Source organism: Schistocerca serialis, chromosome 4, assembly GCF_023864345.2.
Source record: "Schistocerca serialis cubense isolate TAMUIC-IGC-003099 chromosome 4, iqSchSeri2.2, whole genome shotgun sequence".
Classification (NCBI taxonomy): Eukaryota; Metazoa; Arthropoda; class Insecta; order Orthoptera; family Acrididae; genus Schistocerca; species Schistocerca serialis.
In genome coordinates, this window is record NC_064641.1 from 641,503,340 (window position 1) to 641,522,347 (window position 19,008).

General features: G+C 44.7%; 1 non-coding gene across 1 annotated transcript; it reads right to left on the minus strand.

Annotated features, from left to right (window-relative positions):
* Nucleotides 1–18,011: 18,011 nt before the first annotated feature.
* Nucleotides 18,012–18,086, minus strand: Trnat-ugu (transfer RNA threonine (anticodon UGU)). Its single transcript has one exon. It is a non-coding gene; the product is annotated as a tRNA-Thr (tRNA).
* Nucleotides 18,087–19,008: the final 922 nt, after the last annotated feature.

The window sequence follows — 19,008 nt, forward strand, 5'->3', positions numbered from 1 at the left end:
ACTGTCCTACGTCTGGTATGTACAATTAACTCTGAGACGATAAGAAAACTACAGGTTGCACTGTTTACACACTACGTCGTAAGTTTTGATGCCAGCTAACATTCTTGCTAATTGATGAGAGGTCATAATTATCATTCCTTATTGTTGTAAATTGTTCCTGACGATGTTAATGTCTGTCACTATTGTACTTCACGGCGTCACGCGTATTTCACAGTCTTATTCTAGCCGAACCTTCGGTGATAGATACACAGACAATGATGATGATTATCTCCCTACAATTATCACTTGGACGAGCGCACGCGTAACCGACACGACGCGAATGGTTGTTCATGATGCCGTCGTCGAATGGTCAAATGAAAGTCCTTACGATCGTCACATACACACACATATCTGGTACCTGTACTTCTGGACACTGTTAACAAAAGTTAATATACAGTTCACATTTCTCACTTGTACGAGCGTGCGCGTAGCCGTCACGACGCGGCTGATTGTTCATGATGTGGAAATGCGATGACCGAACGCATGTTCTCACGCTCGCTTCAAGACAATAGCACTTGATTGCTCCCCTTTTTGGTAAACTATTTTAATGATTCACCTTAGTTTCGTTCTTGGAGGCCGAAGACGACACAGATGATTTATGTTGTACGGTACGACACGCAACGAGCGGATACTCAAATACGTTATCGACGGCATGCTCGTACTTAATTACTTCTTTACGCACTTTCCACTGAATCCACTTCCATATCTCATTACTTCACAATAATATCGCTTGCAACCACATTTGAACTTGCATAATAATGCCTTTCCCATGCAAATCTACCCACAACACATCGTAGCAGCTCGATGTCCCGTGCTCGACTCCGCAATGCAGCCGCTTGCAAAGATACTTCGCAAACGAGCCAGCGATATGACAATACGCTTACAGCACTACACTCCAAAGATGTCGGATCACGTTCAGTGTGATTTCAGCCCCATAACAGAGTAGGGTTTTATCGTCCACTGGGGTGTCAGCACTATCGAACGTTGTCAAGAACGTCGACCTGCTGCTCGTAATCGTTTCCGGCTACGAATTTTCTGGGAATCAACGCCCCAAGGGAAGGGGTTGATTCACTGACGCCTTCATGCCACCCCCTGAGGCATTGTAGTGCCGATTCTGAGCGGAGCTGTGTCTTAAATGTTTTCCTCGTCCACCCACAAAAAGAAAAAAAAAACCTGCGTGATTTAAAGACTGGTTGCCGCGGTTTTGAACTCCACCGCAGACCTTCAAAAGAATGTGTGAATTGTGAGCAAGAGGGGTGTGACAAACTTCCCATCGTTAGGGTGGAGAAGAACTGTGGTGAATTTTGGTGCGAATGTGACATCATTAACCCACATTACAGCTCATATGAACTTCAGAGCTGTCGCTAATATTTTTATTTCCATGTGCCGGGACCTCGCCGCTTGAAGCGTCTCCGACCCCGAGAGTGACGTCGCAGGACACACGCTTTAGCACCACTAAAAAGGACGGTTTTAGGCATCTTTGAGCCAAATTTAAAACTTATGCGTCGGAATGAGAGAGAATTACGGGATTTAGAAAAAGTTATCCTGCAATTTCGTTGCGTGGCGTAGTTTGGGATGAAAGTGAAAGACTCGTCTTCGTTTGACATACCAAGAAGCTTAATTTGTTTCCGCACAAAGTTGAGAGTGGTATTTTTTGACGGACCTTCTCCCTGTTAACTTTGAACTGTGTTTGCTACGGGCAGCTGGAGGCGGTGTATTCAGCTGTTAGTGGTGAACCTGTGCAGTCCAATGGTCGGACCTCGCAGTCTTTCCTGAAAGTAGTTTTCTCTAATGACTTTGGAGCTACAAAGTCCCCGTCCCGGAAGCTAAAGCAGACCTGGCGACCCTTATTTGGAATGAATGGTAAAGTAGTAGAGCAGACAGTTGATCCACGTCCGCAAATAAGCGATTCCGGCTATATGTACGGAACAGGATCGTTTGAAACCCAACTCGCTCTGTTCATCCACGAGACCCAGAAAGCGGTCGATACAGGTGCTCAGCTAGATGCTGTGGCCATTGATTTCCGGAATACGTTCTATAGGGTTCCGAACTGCCACCTAATGAACTAAATGCGACCGTACAGGGTACCAGGCCAATTTTGTGATTGCGTTAAAGAGTTTCTAGCACACAGAATACATCGTGTCATTCTGAGAGGGCCCGCATCTCGTGGTCGTGCGGTAGCGTTCTCGCTTCCCACGCCCGGGTTCCCGGGTTCGATTCCCGGCGGGGTCAGGGATTTTCTCTGCCTCGTGATGGCTGGGTGTTGTGTGCTGTCCTTAGGTTAGTTAGGTTTAAGTAGTTCTAAGTTCTAGGGGACTTATGACCACAGCAGTTGAGTCCCATAGTGCTCAGAGCCATTTGAACCATTCTGAGAGGAGAGAAGTCTTCAGACATAAAAATAACTTCGGGTATACCCTAAGAGAGTACTTTTCATCATATCTGAACCTGCAAATGGCCTAGTACATTACGTCAGATGTTTCATGAGATTTTTCATGGGTGATGCTGCTGTGTATAGAAAATTGTTGCGAAATGCTGAAAGACGCTTGATGCAGGAAGTGGTAACTGAGACTGAACACAAACAAATGTAAATTATTTCGTATATATAGATAGGAAGACCCATTATTGTATGATTAAACGATTGCAGAAAAACAACTGAAAGCAGTTACTTCCGTAAAACGTCTAAGAGCACGTATACGGTGTGATTTATAGTGGGACGACCACAGAAAATTAATGGTAGGATAAGGAAGATGCCAGACTGAGATCCATTGAAAAAATCCTCAGGAAATGTAGACCAGTAAAAAAGAGATGCAGGAAGTGGTAACTGAGACTGAACACAAACAAATGTAAATTATTGCGTATATATAGATAGGAAGGCCCATTATTGTATGATTAAACGATTGCAGAAAAACAACTGAAAGCAGTTACTTCCGTAAAACGACTAAGAGCACGTATACGGAGTGATTTATAGTGGGACGACCACAGAAAATTAATGGTTGGATAAGGAAGATGCCAGACTGAGATCCATTGAAAAAATCCTCAGGAAATGTAGACCAGTAAAAAAGAAAATAGCTTATATGAAATGAAATTTGCGTGTGGTTAAGGCCTTCCGTCGAGTACACTGGTCACTTGGTGCGAGTCTTTTTAGTCGACGCCAGTTCGGCACTTGCAAGTGGATAAAGATGAAATGATCATCTAGGCAGCATAACAGCCAGTCTGCAACGGAGAAAATCTCCGACCCGCCGCGAATCTTAACCGAGTCCCTTGCATGGCATTCTGAAGCGCTGACCATTCAGCTACGGAGGCAGACAGCAGCTTACAAAACACTAGTTCGACCAATACTTGAATACTGCTCGTCAGTCTGGAACCCGTACCATGTGGGGTTGATGAGGAATTTGCGAAGATCCAAAGAAGCTACTCAGCCAAATCCTGTGTCAGATGCTGCAAGAGAGGCTTTCTACATCGCGGTTCGGTTTACTGTTAAAGTTCCAAGAGCATACGTATCTAGAAGAATCAATCAATAATTGCTCCCTCTTAAATATGGCCGGCCGGTGTGGCCGAGCGGTTCTAGGTGCTCAGTCTAGAATTGCGCGACCGCTACGGTCGCAGTTTCGAATCCTGCCTCGGGCATGGATGTGTGTGATGTCTTTAGATTAGTTAGGTTTAAGTAGTTCTAAGTTCTAGGGGACTGATGACCTCCGATGTTAAGTCCCATAGTGCTCAGAGCCATTTGAACAATGTCTTAAGCATGTGATGTGAAACGTCCACGAAGATATGAGCACAGAGATTCCAGCCCATCCAAGAACTTACCAGCAATCGTTCTTCCGACGAGCCATTCGCGACTGGAACAGAAAAGGGGGAAGTGATGCTGTTCATGAAGTACCCTCCGCCACTCACCGTAGGGTGGCCCTCGGAATATAGATGTAGATGTAGCAGTGCGTCATGTAGTTTGCGGCGGACATATCCAAGAATGTGTGGACCCTAACTGCGGCAACGCGCGTTCGTGTCCGCGCAACACCATGGGGCATCGAGGCACAGGCAAAAGATGGGTTTGACTATGAAGAGACTAATCGAGAACAGATGATGGTGATTATAATTTTAAAGTGATAAGCCACAGGTCATCAGCGCCCTTACATAATACACAGACGAGTTTGGATAAATCGATTAAAAGCACAATAAGCTCTAAAATCAATCATTAACATCACACGAACACAGCGAACTCAATTTAAGACAGAACACTAACCAATATAAGCTGGATCTGTTCCCATATATTAACGCCCAGCGTGACACATCAGATTTCGATGCTTCTGCCTTTCTATTGACTACACGGGGCGGTCAGGCAGAGCTATGTTGCTACGCAAATAGTGGTACTGTTTGTTACGATAGCTGCCAAGCAGGTAAACCAACAGGCTCATTTCCCACCGCTTTTTATCGTTACCGCTTTCTGTCGCAAACATGACTGTTCCGTTGATCATATATGCCAGGTCTGCGTTTTTCATTTTTTTTCTTGTAATTCCGAGGCCAATAACGCGCAATTGCGGTATAAGAGATTTTTGTGTTATAATCGTACTTATGCAGATTTTCGCCCTTCCAATTTCGCATAGACGGCACAAAAACGCTGAGCCTTTTTCACGAGAGACACTGGTTACCTTTCAATTAAATAATCTTGATTGCTTTGTATTCCACAGCAGAACAACGTAAATGTTTAAAAAAAGCATCATAGTTATTTTCAGATGCGTTTATTACGCCACGGCCGGTTTCATCCTAAATGAACATCACCACGTGACACCATAGGTTCACCAACAGTATTCGTAACTAATTCTCATAAAACATCAGAAATATGCCAATCTCATGACTGAACACATTTACTCCACTTTGTAAGAATGAGTTACGAAGGTTGTGCGTGAATTTACGGTGTCACCTGGAGATATCCATTCACAAAGAAACCGTTGTGGCCTAATAAACGCATATGAAATAGAGCTGCTTTAGTTTGTTTAGTATTTGAACTATACGTAGCTGGACAGGGCACTGGTTCAGGGATGTAATTATTGAACTTCAAGCGAAGTTATTATGCATTGATTGTACATGACTCGCTCAGATTGGATAATTAGTTTTCAGTAGCACCCATAGTTGTGGATAAGTCATATTCTTCGTTACATACATTATCTCTGACATATGAACACCAAAACACATTGGATGTTTTTATGAACGGCTTAGAAGGGCTTATGGGTCGCCGAGAATAACATTTCTACCACAGCATCGCTCAGAATCGACTCGGTAAGTCCTCAGGGGGTGTCGTAAATGGCGTCAGTGAAACAATTCGTTTCGTTCGGACGTAGATTCCCACATATTTTGCTGTCTAAAACGACGATTCGCAGTGCGGTGAACAAAATGACGACGTTATTCACAACCTTTGATACTGATGAAACCTCCCGGAAGATTCAGCCTTTCTGTAAGGAGACTGTGGTGCAGAAATACATTGGTCGTCATTTGACACCTTTGGAGTGCAGTGCGACCGCAATGTCTGCTGTGGTGTGCAGAGTGGAACCACAAGGAGCCGTTCAAAACCGTTTGACGCAATTAGACGTGATCCGAAGCACCAAAGGGTGCTTAAACTTTTTCAACCTCCCTTTTCTGTGTACTACTTTGCCGTGATGACAGGGTATAGGGGAAAATGGTCTGTGTAAGACAACCCAGTTTGTGAAGACCCTCAGTACCACACACCCAACTTTCTTGAGCGCTTTAGAAATGTAGCTGTACGGAAGCAACCTGTGACGGAGTCACAGGTGCCTGCAGGCAGGCTACGGTGCTGCTCTAACCTCGTCTCGCGAGCGTGCGGAAAGGGTTGGGTGCTCCAGGGCTGCGTACTTGCACTAAGCTAGGACTCCGAATTGTCTCTGGACAGGTACATTTTTAAAGTGCTCAACAAAGGCGTACAGGTGAGACCGACGCCGTTGTCAAACTAGAAGATCTTGGAGGGATCCTTTACCGTTTTGGTCTTTGTTACAACCTTCATGATCACACCACAGAAGGGTGCGTAACAAGAACTGCTTGAGATCACGTTCAAATTTCGTGGAACCCATAACAAAACCGCTTGATTGCAAAGTTGGGCGTCGCGGTTCTGACCTCCATCAAAAGAATAGGTGAAGTGGGGATAAGAGCGGGTACGACGGCCATTTCCATTGTGTGACAAATCGAGGGTGGTGTTGGGCAGAATTGTGACGAAATTTGGTGTCAATGTGGCAACATTAACTCACCTTACACCTCACATGAACTTATCGGCTCTCGCCCTTTCTTCACATCTGTCGTCACCTAACATTCTGAAGCCTCGCCGAGCCCAAGTGGATGTCTCAGGGCTCTACGCTTTTGCACCATTACAGAGGAGGTTGTAGGCACCTTTGAGACAAACACAACTGGGAGAAATGTACGCTGTTTCTAAAATGTGACGATTTGATTGTCTCGCACGGCTCACAGCCTGAAGATGACACATCTACTTAAACAGTAGGTACGTAATCGGTAACGACATTCTTTTTATTTATAAATATGAGTATGAAGTAACTCATCACGATTATCAGAAACGATGCTGCCGCACGGGGTAGCGGGGCGGACTAGGGCGTTCAGTCACACGCGGCTCTCCCCGTCGGAGGTTTGAGTCCTCCCTCGGGCACGGGTGTGTGTGTTGTCCTTAGCGTAAGTTAGTTTAATTTAGATTAAGTAGTGCGTAAGTTTAGGGACCGATGACCTCAGCAGTTTGGTCCTATAGGATCTTACTACAAATTTTTATGTTTGAAACGATGCTGTTTTGTTTTTTCAGCCCGTTACCATACCGCCGTGACTTTAAACAGTTCTTCACACGCATTGGACGGGGATTTTTAGTGAAACGAGACAGAGTGATCGAAAGTCACATGAAGAGTTGTCTCATTTGAGGATGTGCCCTGTGCGGCTGGTCCCGGCGGAGGTTCGAGTCCTCCCTCGGGCATGGGTGTGTGTGTTTGTCCTTAGGATAATTTAGGTTAAGTAGTGTGTAAGCTTAGGGACTGATGACCTTAGCAGTTAAGTCCCATAAGATTCCACACACATTTGAACATTTATTTATTTATTTTTGAGGATGTGCCTTGTGTGAAACTTGAATTTTACGGCTAGGTGCAGCGTATGGAGCGACTGTAGATACGACATGGGTTAATAGACACACAGTGCAAGAGGCATGGGTCTTAAAAGTGCCTGCAAGTGTGTCTTGATACAGATGGTTGCGGGACCTCGGCTGTTCAGTATAAAATGTCAAATCAAAACACTTTCAGCCATATAAATTTCCTGTTGTTATTTTATCTGAGCAACCAGTTTCAGCGCTACATTACGCCATCTTGCGTGTCGGCAAGTAATGATCGGAGGGATCGCTGTGTCAAAAATCTAGGGATACCAGTTACTGAATGCTGGCCCCAGTTTTTACTGGACCAGAAGTGGGATTCTTCCTACACATCGTTCAGGCAGCCTGAAGATGAAATGTTGCGCTGAAACTTGTCGCTCGGGTTAAAAAAAAAAAATAGAAATTTAGACGGCTGAATGTGTTTTGATTGGACATTTGGGTCTTAATTTGTCTGTCTAGAATGAATCTCCAGTATCGCAGAAAAAAGTTTGCACACGCATGAACCGCCACACAGAGCAACAAGGGTGAAGACTTACAAACTGATGACAACTTCTTTAAAGCATTCCGAGGGACGGGATGGATCACTCGCGGACAGTCTGCTCAGCGGAGCCCTGGACGGGTGTCATACAGATGTTGCGCTGTGATGACGTGGATGAGGTGGCGCGGTGGCTGCCTCGACGCGCCAACAGGTGTCCCGGGGAGTGAGCATGCGCTGCATCGCGGGCGTCGCGACGGCGCTGGCGGGTCACCAATGCTGGTGCTTGTTGTGTCTCCGTCACAGTTTATTATTAGGGCAGCGGGCGCGCGCACTGGGCGCCACACAAACACAGCCCGCTGCGCCGTCTGCCTGCTGTCTCACCTTGAAGTCGGCGCCGCAACGCTCTCCTGTGTATCAGTCTCTCCTCCCAGGAGCCAGCAACTAAGGACTGACCGACACACCGCATCCTGCATCACAGACACACATTGTTAACCACCTGTATCTGCAAGTGTTCTTATTTCTTTTTTTTATAATTTTTAACATTTTTATGCCGCGACAGCAACTGATATTGTTTATATATATTCTTTAGTTGTCGTCTAACGAATATAGAGAAGAGTTACCTAAAATGTATCACTTTTGATATTTCATTTATTATATACCAGACAGTAAGTTACATAATTATTTAAAAAATACCATCCTCAACTGCAGCCGGCCGAAGTGGCCGCGCGGTTCTGGCGCTGCAGTCTGGAACCGCGAGACCGCTACGGTCGCAGGTTCGAACCCTGCCTCGGGCATGGATGTGTGTGATGTCCTTAGGTTAGTTAGGTTTAACTAGTTCTAAGTTCTAGGGGACTAATGACCTCAGCAGTTGAGTCCCATAGTGCTCAGAGCCATTTGAACCATTTTTGAACCTCAACTGCATGATGTCGTTCTTTGTATCTGATTTAGGAACGGAAACTACGCGACAAGTAAACACAGAATATTTAATTTTCTGAATAACTGCGAGTGGCGTAAATTATGAGTCTGGTTTTCTAATTTGTACCAGTAAATGCATAAATTGTACCACCCTTATACACTGAGGCCACTAAAGTCATGGGATGGTAATATTCACGTAAACGGATGGCGGTACTATCACGTACATAGGCAATAAAAGGGCACCGCATTCGCGGGACTGTCACTTGCTCTCAGGTGATTACCGCCGGATGGTGGGAATTAACAGACTTTGAACGTGGAATGGTAGTTGGAGCTAGATGCATGGGACATTTCATTTCAGAAATCATTTGGGAATATTTCGAGATTCACTGTGTCAAGAGTGTGCCAAGAACACCACATTCCAAGCATTACCTCTCACCATGGACAATGCAGTGCCCGACGGCCTTCACTTAACAACAGAGAGCAGCGGCGTTTGGCTAGAGTTGTCAGTGTTAATAGACAAGCAACACAGCGTGAAATCACCACACCAGTCAATGTTGAACGTAGGACGAGCGTATCCGTTAGGGCAGTGCGGCGGAGTCTGGCGCTAACGGGCCATGGTAGCAGACGACCGATCCGAGTGCCTTTGCTAAAAGCACAGCATCACCTGCAGCGCCTCCCCTGGGCTCATGAATATATCGGTTAGACCCTAGACAACTGGAAAACCACGACCTGGTTAAATGTGTTCCCATTTCAGTTAACAGCTGATGGCAGCGTTCGAGTGTGACGTAGACAAAAAATGTGTGTGTGAATTCCTAAGGGACCAAACTGCTGAGGTCATTGGTCCCTATACTTACACACTACTTAAACTAACTTAACGCTAAGGACAACACTCACACCCATGCCCGAGGGAGGACTCGTATCTACGGCGGGAGGGGCCGCATGATTAGCGACAGGGCACCTTTAATCGCGCGGTTACTCCACGCGGCGTGGCGCAGACACCATTAAGCCATGGACCCTAGTTGTCAACAAGGCACTGTGCAAGTCCCTAATGGTGTGGGCTGTGTTTACATGAAATGGAATGGGTCGTGTGGTCCAACTGAACCGACCATTGACTAGAAATGATTGTGTTCGGCTACTTGGAGACCGTTTTCAGCCATTAATGGACTTCATGTTGTCAAACAAACATGTCAAGTCACCGGGCCACAGTTGTTTGCGACTGGTTTGAATAACGATCTGGACTATTCAAGCGAATGATTTGTCCACACAGATCATGCTACATGAATGAAATCGAATATTTGTGGAACGTAATCCAAAGTTCAGTTCGTGTAAATAATCCGGCACCGCCAACACTTTCACAGTTATGGACGGCTACAGAGGCGGCATGGCTCATTTCGATCTTTCTCGCACAACTCACTATACTGTTTTACAAATGAGTTTCTGTGATAGCTTCTCCACAGTCTCCAAAACACTTCCCTTTCACAGGTGGAGTTGTAGTTCAAGTTTTCTTCTCCTGTGTTTCGGTTATCTTTTGCGTGGGCTGCTCGCCAACTCACAGGCTCCTTGGCTAGGCCTTGAAGAGGTTCTGCTTGGAGCTTTCGTCATTTCCCTTGGGTTTCAGGATATTTCTTGGATGGACACCTTCACTTTTTCTTGTTACGAGTTTTTCTGCATTGGAATTAAGGAAAAATTTGTTTCGATGTACGATGTTGAACGCAGTTTCTCTTATGTCCTACATGCTGAAACTGAATATCATTTCTTCAAATGTAACAAAAATGGTTCAAATGGCTCTGAGCGCTATGGGACTTAACTGCTGAAGTCATCAGTCCCCTAGAACTTAGAACTACTTAAACCTAAGTAACCTAAGGATATCACACACATCCATGCCCGAGGCAGGATTCGAACCTGCGACCATAGCTGTCACGCGGTTCCAGACTGTAGCGCCTAGAACCGCTCGGCCACACCAGCCGGCTCAAATGAAAGAATATGCTTATTTTACAACACTTTAATGAGGCTAAAAATTGTTCTATCGCCCTTTACATTTTTGTTTTTATTTCCAGTATGCCTGTTATTTTTTTGCTTAGTTGTATTTTATATATATTATGATATACTTCATCCATAATTCACCGTTAGATATACTGATCCTGTTAAATGCAGTTCATCTGTGCTCCAGTTTTCATAACGCCTTTCTGTTCCCGTACTATAATTCAAAATAATTAGTTAATTAACAACTCGGAATCAATACGAATCAGAAAATCACACATCATTTCTAAACATTATGTCACTCTAATAATGCTAAACGCCTTTTTAAAGTTCACTATACGAGCAAGTTTCAGGAACTTGTAGCAGTAACTTATGGGCAACGTCGCCATTTACTTTCGTCAATTTGCTACAAATGTGAAACGATCTACAAAGAGTGCTGATTCATGACAGCCTGAAAACTAATGTTAGTTTATGGTCTTTCACACATAAATGAAACACTGTGTTACCACTTACTTTATAACAGTAATTCTCTTCGTTTCGTACACAAAATTACGTTGTCTTCAGACGATTTCTTCCTCAACACAAACAGCTCCCAATTGCCAATAGGGCTCCAACAAGGCCGCAGTTGACACTGACCTCACTGAATGTCGGATAATACAAGTAGTACGTACACTGTAGCAGTGGTACAAATTTGGAGCCAGTACAATATGAGCAACTTGCCCCTACCAGCGTGAAACTAAATTCACTGTCAAAATTTCAGAGATTGTTGAAGGACATTCTAACGTTTTCTGTTTTGGGATAAGGGACCAGGGTCTCCGATGGCTCATTACAAACTGTTAAATTAATTATGATGCATCACGTTTGTTATCGAGCTACCTTAGTTTCCCTGGAAATAGCTTAATAAAAGTGAAAAAGCCGCAATAAGCACTCACCTTACCGTGCAGTATAAACTGTAGATTAATGCAACAACGCTCAGATGCAAAAGTTCTGTGATGCGGGTGTTGTAATGGAAAAGCTCAACCTTGCGTCTTTGTAACGCTTCCACTACCCAATAACGTTTTACTTTTTTTTTGTAAGTGGCATGAGAACAGCTAATCTTTATGTTTTCGGGTTGCTGATAGCGAAAATTTTAATAAAAACGCAAGATTAGCTCTCGTTTTGTAGTTATGGCAACATTACGTTATTGCCTATGTAATATTATGAACGTATTTACTTTGGTGCTATCCCTCGGAGGAAGGTCACTGACGGCGCAAACGCTTTGCGTGGCGTCTGTAGTTTTTTGCTGGCCATTCCCTGATCAGTATCCAGCAGTAATCAGCTCACACCGATACACTGCTCTTTCCCTGGTATCTCATTTTCATGTCCGAAATTTACTAGAGGAAGCGTGCTCCACGCTCGTCGATTACAGCACCACAGTTGTCGAGAAAGAAGTCCAAGTGGGAATCTGGGAAACACAGTGTGAACTTAATGAGCTAGTGCGAGATTTGGAACTGCTGAAATGTGAAGCTGAACTGTTGGCGTCAAGACTACAGCTGAAATTGTCTTTATGCGACGATAAATGTTGTGCTTTTGCCGAAGAAAAAGGAAAGAGAGAGAAAAAGACACAGAGAGAGAGAAAGAGGGAGAGGGGGAGGTAGAGAGTGGGAGAGAGAGAGAGAGAGAGAGAGAGAGAGAGAGTTTAGTGTATTCCCTCTGATGTGCACGGCGGTCAGTGTTGTTCACTAAGCGCCTAACTACAGATAAATGTTGATCATCACTAATTTTTGACAACTCTCCAGTCCTCGGAGGAGAGACGAGAGCTCCAAAAAGATCTGTGAAGAAGTGTCGAACAGGCAGAGAAACAACTTGCCTTCAGTATTTTTTTTTTAATACGCGATCGCTGATTATTAAGAAATATTCACATAACCTGTGGGGGCATGCTATTGCCAAATCAATATTTTACAGTAATTACCTGTCCTGATTTGTTAAAAAGTTTGTGGCATGACTCCGTGCTGCCATTATGTGTAAATTTAAGGATTTTGTTTATGTAGTCCAGTCACAAGTAACTTAAATGGCGAGTATCATTACCGGATTCTACTTACTACCGAATCATCATCATGTAGTTTTGTTAGGTTACTTACTATTTCGTCAATTGTAAAAGCCCAGACTGGCACTGTGTACTTTACCTAATCTGTGTAACTGCAGGAGAATTCGTGTATTGAGCACAGGACATAAAAATCGGTCGGATAAGTTTTGCATTCAGTAATGAATGATACCGTCAATCGGATCAGCACATTATTCGATGACTGTTCTTAAAAAAATTACCAAGCGTTTAGCGTAGAAGTTAATAACATCCTCCATGAGTAGGGGATTTGTTTGAATACCGATTGTCCACAGTGTTATGGCTATGCCAATTGTAATATTTTGTAGTTCCTGACTGGATGAGGATTCATGGCCGGTTTCCTCTCACTACAACACAAAGTACACAGTGGTTAAAATACACTTTACTACAGGAACCAAATGAGTACTTAACCACAATGATCTCCAATCTGAAGTTCTGCAGTTAACAGCAGTCAAGTAACATCTACTAATTCTTGAACCTTTTTCCTCTCCGTAACACAACTACAACAACTAACGTTCCCTCACAGCTACCTAACTTGCGCGGCGATGACTATCACTGTGGAAGAATAGATCACAGTGCGACGTATTGAGGTGCAATGCATCTACTAATTCTTGAACCTTTTTCCTCTCCGTAACACAACTACAACAACTAACGTTCCCTCACAGCTACCTAACTTGCGCGGCGATGACTATCACTGTGGAAGAATAGATCACAGTGCGACGTATTGAGGTGCAATGCGAACTGAGTCCGGATGCGACGTACTGAATATTGATTAAGAGACTGAGCCAGCGCAATCGGAGGCTGCAGCCTATATGCCAGGGGGCGTTATAGGCGCGTAGCCTAAGGGCGTGTTTTGGTTTTTTCTTGTCATAGGTGCGCCTAGTTCAGCGCCTGCTACACAATGTTTCCTAATGGCGACCGGTACGCTGGCGTACGCCAGCACACACCGTATTTTGTTTCTCCTTCATTTCTGTAAAATCTCAATACAATGCTGGGATGGAATTTTCAGCCATGTTTGCAAAGGAGTTTCTTGTGCAGGTAACCCACACTATCTGGTCCAAAGTATCCTGACACCAATTAGTGCACAGCAGTATCCACCCTTCACCCTTAAGACACCTTGAACTCTGCTGGAGGCAGTATCAATGTGTCTCAATGTCTGTGGAGGAGTGGCAACCCTTCCTTTCCCAAGAGCAGGAATCAGAGAAGGTACTAATGTTGGATTCTGGGGTCTGGAGCGAAGTCAACATTCGGACCCGTCCCTAAAGGTGTTCTCTTGGTTTTGGTCGGGGCTCTGGGCACAAGAGTCCATTTGAGAAATAATATTGTCCACAAGCCATTCCCTTAGAGATCCTTCTTATGACCGGGTAAAAATAAATAAATATCGCGTGTCTTCATAGCCTGGTGCAAGTATTTCAACTAGAATCCACTTGGGTGACGTACGTGTTCTTAAAACTAACAGCACCAAGTTTTCCCCGAACGGTTACCCAACCAAGTTCTAGCCGGTCCCAACGTTTCTTAACTTCTGTGATTGGGCGGGAATCGCTGTTACTAACATGGCAAGGTTGCTGACAGTGTGACCTGGTGCAACGTCATGATTATACAATCATTCGTCGTCTCCTGACTGTACATGTACTGTACGGAATACACAATGATGTAAAGTGTGTTCCCCTGCTTCCGCATTTAGCATTTTCTTGAGCGCAGAGGATGACAGACTGAACGGCGAAATACTAAATGTCTTTTTCCAAAGCTGTTTCACCGAGGAAGACTGCACTGTAGTTCCTTCTCTAGATTGTCGCACAGTTGACAAAATGGTAGATATCGAAATAGATGGCAGAGGGATAGAAAAACAATTAAAATTGCTCAAAAGAGGAAAGGCCGCTGGACCTGATGGGATACCAGTTCGATTTTACACAGAGTACGCGAAGGAACTTGCCCCCCTTCTTGTAGCGGTATACCGTAGGTATCTAGAAGAGCGTAGCCTTCCAAAAGATTGGAAAAGGGCACAGGTCATCCCCGTTTTCAACAAGGGACGTCGAAGAGATGTGCAGCACTATAGATCGATATCTCTAACGTCGATCAGTTGTAGAATTTTGGAACACGTATTATGGTCGAGTATAATAACTTTTCTAGAGACTAGAAATCTACTCTGTAGGAATCAGAATGGGTTTCGAGAAAAAAAACGATCGTGTGAAACCCAGCTCGCGTTATTCGTACACAAGACTCAGAGGGCCCTAGACACGAGTTCCCAGGTAGATGCCGTGTTTCTTGACTTCCGCAATGCTTTTGATACAGTTCCCCACAGTCGTTTAATGAACAAAGTAAGAGCATATGGACTATCAGACCAATTGTGTGATTGGATTGAAGAGTTCCTAGATAACAGAACGCAGCATGCCATTCTCAATGGAGAGAAGTCTTCCGAAGTAAGAGTGATTTCAAATGTGGTGCAGGGGAGCGTCGTAGCACCGTTTCTATTCACAACATATATAAATGACCTTGTGGATAACATCGAAAGTTCACTGAGGCCTTTTGCGGATGATGCTGTAGTATATCGAGAGGTTGTGACAATGGAAAATTGTTCTGAAATGCAGGATGATCTGCAACGAACTGACGTATGGCGCGGGGAATGGCAATTGAATCTCAATGTAGACAAGTGCAATGTACTGCGAATACATAGAAAGAAAGATCCTTTATCGTTTAGCTACAACGCAGGTCAGCAACTGGAAGCAGTTAATTCCATAAATTATCTGGGAACAGGCATTAGGAGTGATTTAAAATGGAATGAACATACAAAATTAATCGTCGGTAAAGCAGATGCCAGAGTGAGATTCATTGGAAGAATCCAAAGGAAATGCAGTCCGAAAACAAAGGAAGTAGGTTACAGTACACTTGTTGGCCCACTTCTTGAATTCTGCTCAGCAGTGTGGGATCCGTACCAGATAGGGCTGATAGAAGAGAGAGAGAGAAGATCCAACGGAGAGCAGCACACTTCGTTACAGTGTCATTTAGTAATCGCGAAAGCGTTACGGAGATGATAGATAAACTCCAGTGGAAGACTTTGCAAGAGAGACGCTCAGTAGCTCGGTTACGGGCTTTTGTTGAAGTTTCGAGAACATACCTTCACCGAGGAGTCAAGCAGTATATTGCTCCCTCCTACATATATCTCGCGAAGAGACCATGAGGATAACATCAGAGAGATTAGAGTCCACACATAGGCATACCGACAATCTTTCTTTCCGAGAACGATATGAGACTGGGGGAAGGGAGAACCGATAGAGGTACTCAAGATATCCTCCGCCACACACCGTCAGGTGGCTTGCGGAGTATGGATGTAGATGTAGAGTAGATGAAGAGGACTAAGCCCTAACTACGAGAAATGCCCCAATACCGCTGATGCTGACATACTCTGGTGGTACTTCATAGGGTGAACGTTAATAAACCGACACTATGCGGGGATAGATTCCTCACTTGGTACGGAGGAAGAAATCTCCTATGAACATGTGTCCGTAAATGCATCGTTGTAAGGTTAAACGGCATTGACGAATGGAAGTTCACCTGAACACGTCTCGTGTGTTCCTTGCGTGCCTGAGGCTGTGTGATTGACGCAGCGTGCTGTAAGCAACAGAGTGGTCCGGTATTGGCGTCGGGAAGAAGCCGAGATGGTGTTTGTGTACAGCCAAGCAGATGGAAACGTTCGAGAGTCAGGACAGTTATCTCAAAACGAGTACCCTCACAGACAGCAATTACATCACACAACATTTCAAGCCGATTTTGGACGTTTATGTGATCATGGGCCCTTTCAGTCAGACCAACGTGCTGGAAGGCGGCGGACTGTGCGTACACTAGATATGGAGGACCGCGTTCTACAGAATACTGAAATGAATCCTAGAACAAGCTCGAGGCAAGTGGGCGGCCAATATGTTGTAAGCCAAATTACGATTATGTGATCACAAAAAACGCCCAAAAATGGCTTTAAATGTTGTGCGATGTGGTTGGTGTGTGTGAGGGTACTTGTTTTGGTATAGCCGTGGTGACTCCCTACTGTTTCCGTCTGCTTCGAAACACCATCTCGGCTTGTTTCGGACATGAATACGGGACCATTCTGCTGCTTACAACACGCTGCATCGACATGCAGCACGCAACACACAAGGAACTCACGATACGTGTTTCATTCATCAGTGCCATCTGCAACGATGCATTTCCGGACACATATTCATACGAGCTTTTTTCCTCCATACCCAGTGAGGAATCCGGCCCTGCAGTTTGTCTGTTTTATTAACGTCCACCCCGTACAGTTCTGCACCATCTACAGCGTTCAAAGATATCAGTGTCCTCTTTTAAGGGCGTAACTAATTTCTTTCCTGGTGAGACTATTTTGGTCATTAGTAGATCCGAATTAAGTCTCTTCAGGCGGGGGTGGCTGTGCTGTTAGGAGGGGTGGGGAGCTGTGTGGCACCGCTCGTAACCCCCGCCGTTGAGTGGCCGGCGCGGCGACTGGAGCTGACGCAATCTGTCATAACGAACATCCGGCTGCTCATACTCGCCGCCCACCGGCAGTTACCGCCGCTGATCGCCGATCCTGATACACAGATACAATTACCACGCGGGGCTGAGTCGTTCTGACTCTAATTTACGGCCTGGTCCGCCTGCTCGCCCCCACAGACACAGCGGCCAGCGCCAACGCGCGTAGAGAAAGAGAAATAGAGAGAGAGAGAGAGAGAGAGAGAGAGAGAGGATAGCTGGGAGCCAGTGTCGAGCCGTTGCTGGAATTGTGAGGCCGCACTCTCAATCCACTGCCCCAGGTCAGCCGACGAGGCCCAACAGACGTTTCTCTATACAGTTTGGCAGTCGTCATATGGCAGCGGGTTCCAACCTAGGGGTACTTACCCCCTGAGGGTTCAAATTAAATTTTCTGAGATTAAAAACAGAAATTTTCTACTTTGTTTCGGTTACGAAATTAAACTATTTCCAAAATATCATTAATATTGTCACTATTTTTTCAAACTGTAAAACTAATTACATAACTTACCAATCATCATCTTTTTCTAAAATACTACCATTAACACGTAACACAGTGTGGTGGAGGTTACAGTTTTGTGAAACGGATGTGCGAGCATTTTCTTTCTCAAATCACAGATCCTTTCTACTTTTTACCATGCACATAACACAGTAAGATAGAGACGTATACTTATGCTTAAATGCCAACGGCAGTGTTAACACCGTTTCCTGCCAGATCAAGGGAGTTAAGCGACATCAGTCCTAGTTAGCACATGGATAGGTGACGAAATTAGAATTATATATTAATACCTTCAGCCGCTGACGGTCGTTGATATATATCAACGGGGACAAGTGAAAATGTGTGCCCTAACCGGGACTCGAACCCGGGGTCTCCTGCTTACATGGCAGACGCTCTAACCATCTGAGCCACCGAGGGCACAGTGGATAGTGCGACTGTAGGCACGCCTCCAACGGGACCCACATTCTCACCTTATATGTCCCTACCTATCACACTCATTACTCGTGGAAGACATTCTTACCAAGTGCCCTAAGAGTTCGGGTAATATGAGTGCATCCTCACAGAAGAAAAAGGTCATGGCCGGTATTGCCAGAACTGTATACTTATATGGATAGGTGACCGTCAGGGTCTGCCGAGTGCTGTTGACAAGCGGAATGCACTCAGCTCTTGTGAGGCGAAATGAGGAGCTACTTGACTGAGAAGTAGCGCTTCTAGTCACGAACACCCCATACCCTTACGTGTCTACGTGCAGTGACGCATATCTGTGAGGATGACTCGGTGGTCGGTCGGTACCATTGGGCCTTTCTGTTCGGACGGAGTTTATTTTAGCTGACTTATGCTTAAATATTTCTTGAAAATTCCTTTCCCGAGTTCTAGGTATTTCTTAGAATGTACAGAATTTGCTGCATTACTTACTCTGTAACAAGTAAACTAACTAATTGACAACAGAATAATAACTATGTAATACCTTCTACAATGCAGTAGGGCCTACGCAATATCATTATTATTATTATTATTATTATTATGAGGAGCTTTCAATAAGTAAAGCAACAGTTTTTTCTGAAAGCGGTTCGGTTTTATTCAGGATATCTATACACCATATCATTCCCCACTCTTTTGGTTACAAAACCGTATTTCTCAACATCATCTACGTTTATTGCGACGGCCTTACGCGATATTACTGGGAGAGCCTGTATGCCTGCATGGTATCACTTTACTGGTTGACGTCGAAGCCAACGTCTTGCTGCATTGATAATCGTATAGCTTCCCGCGGAGTGCATCCTTCATTGGCCAAACAGATGGAAGTCGCATGCTGCGCGATCCAGGCTGGACAGTGGATC